We start from the raw sequence: 2,446 nt of genomic DNA, 5'->3' as shown, positions 1-2,446 counted from the left end.
GCCTGCCTCTGCCTCCCGAGTGCTGGGATTAAAGGCGTGCGCCACCAACGCCTGGCCAGACTATGGTCTCTAATTAAATCCTCATAGTTGTTCAAGGGGGAAAAACTAAAGGCTGTCAGGGAAATGTAGTCGGGAGGGTATGTGAGGATGTGCAGATTTGGCTGTTAAATTAGAGTTGTCCATGGCTTATCAGTCAAGAAATAACACAGGAAGACTCAGAGATTGTATACCATATCACTGCTTGATTCTAACACCCATATATGCATAGGTTTCAAGACAAATGCCAGAATTTATTGATTATACCCAGGAGTATGAGCAATATAAAACTAAAAATCATGTTCATTGTGATGTAGTCTCATTATAAATGTTATAATATTGGTTGTTTTCTGTGTATAATGGTGATGCAGTTCTAGCCATTTACCTGCAAATTTTAAAAATGGCTGAGCAATACTCTATTGTGTAAATGTACCGTATTTTCATTATCCATTCTTCTGTTTAGGGGCATCTAGGTTGTTTCTGGTTTCTGGCTATTATGAATGAAGCAGGAATGAGCACAGTTGAGTAAATGTCATTGTGGTAGAATGGAGTGTCTCTCGGGTATATGCCCTAGAGTGGTATAGCCTGGGTCTTGTAGTTTTCCTTCTACCCAAGGAACCGCCACACTAATTCCCATAGTGGCTGTACGAGTTTGTACTTCCTCCAGCAATGGATGGAGGCTCCTCTCACTCCACATCCTCAACAGCATGAGCTGTCATTTGTTCTGTTGATCTTAACCACAGGTATAAAATGAAATCTCAAAATAGTTTGGATTTGCATTTTCTTGATGACTAAGGATGTTGAACATCTTTTAATTGTTTCTCTGCCATTTGAGTTTCCGCTGCTGAGAATTCTCTGTTTAGCTCCGTACCCCCTTTTTATTGGGTTGTTTTCTTGATATCTAGTTGCATGAGTTCCTTATATGTTTTGGATATTGTCCTCTAACAGATGTGGAGTTGGTGAAACTCTTTTCCCATTCTGTAGGCTGCCAATTTGTCTGATTGATGGTGTCCTTTGCCTTACAGAAGTTTTTCAGTTTCATTTGTTGTTGATTGTAGTGGCATTTCAATTGTATTTTAGTAAAGTTTGCATGGGGATCGGGAAAGTAAAACAGCTACACTGGTCAGCCTTACAGGAACAAAGTGGTAACACACACACACGTTTAATCCCAGTAGCCAAACTAGTTGACATAGAAACTGGGAGGTGCATCCCTTTAATCTCAGCCCTAGAGAGGAATATAAAATAGGAGGAAACAGCTCTCAGACACAGTCTCATTTTAAGATTCCTGGAGGCAGGATCACCATTTTCATATTAAGGTTGAGGTAAAAGCCAGTGGCTGGCTGCTTTGCTTTTTGGATCTTCAGGTTGAACCCCAATACCCATCTATGAGTTTTTATCACTCACAGATCATTTGATCTTAGTTCCTGTGCTAACCATGTTCTCTTCAGGAAGTTGTCTCCTGTGCCACGGCATTCATGGTAACCCCTACTTTCTCTTCTATCAGCTTCAGTGTGTCTGGTTTTATGTTGAGGCTTTTGATCTATTTAGAGTTGAATTTTGTGCACAGTGATTGATGTGGATCTATTTGCATTCTTCTACATGCAGACATCCAATTTGACCAGCACCATTTGTTGAAGATGCTTTCTTTTCTCCAGTATGTATTCTGGCCTATTTATCAAAAACCAGGAGTTCAATTCCATTCATCAGTGCATCTGTTTTTGTGCCAATACCATTTGGTTTTTATTACTGTAGCTCTGTAAGAAAACTTGAAATTGGGAATAGTGATACCTTTATTCTTTTGTGTGTGTGTGTGCGCTTCCACATGAGGTTGAACATTGCCCTTTCTGAATCTGTAGATTGCTTTTGGTAGGACAGGAGATATTTCCATCTTTTGATATTTTCTTCAATCTTTCTTCAAAGACTTGCAGTTTGATCATACAAATCTTTCACCTGCTTAGTTAGACATACTCCAAGATATTTTATATTATTTGAGACTGTTGTGAAAGGTATTATTTCCTCAATTTCTTTCTTAGACAGTTTGTCATTTGTATATGGGAGGGTGGCTGATTTTGTGAGTTAAACTTGTACCTAGCAATTTTGCTGAAAGTGTTTATCAGCTGTAGGAGTTCCCCAATGGAAATTTTAGGGTCACTGATATATACTATGATATCATCTACTAATAGAGATATTTTGACTTCTTCCTTTCTGATTTAAAATGGCTACATCACTTGCTTCTTAGGTTCATTTGCTTGGAATGTCTTTTTCCCAACCCTTTACCCTGAAGTGATGTTTATCCCTGATGTTAAGGTGTGTTAACATCGGATGCAGCAGAAGGATGGATCCTGAATTTGCATTCATTCTGTTATTCTGTGTCCTTTGTTTGGGGAATTGAGTCTGTTGAGGTTGAGAG

At 39.0% G+C, this 2,446-nt stretch overlaps 1 protein-coding gene across 1 annotated transcript in view; it reads left to right on the top strand.

The window, feature by feature from the left end:
- The window catches only part of LOC102000838 (rho GTPase-activating protein 20-like), a 19,257-nt gene that overhangs the window by 12,372 nt on the left and 4,439 nt on the right, over positions 1-2,446 (top strand).

This window comes from Microtus ochrogaster, chromosome 1, assembly GCF_000317375.1.
Source record: "Microtus ochrogaster isolate Prairie Vole_2 chromosome 1, MicOch1.0, whole genome shotgun sequence".
NCBI lineage: Eukaryota > Metazoa > Chordata > Mammalia > Rodentia > Cricetidae > Microtus > Microtus ochrogaster.
This window is presented reverse-complemented; position numbering and strand designations above follow the sequence as displayed.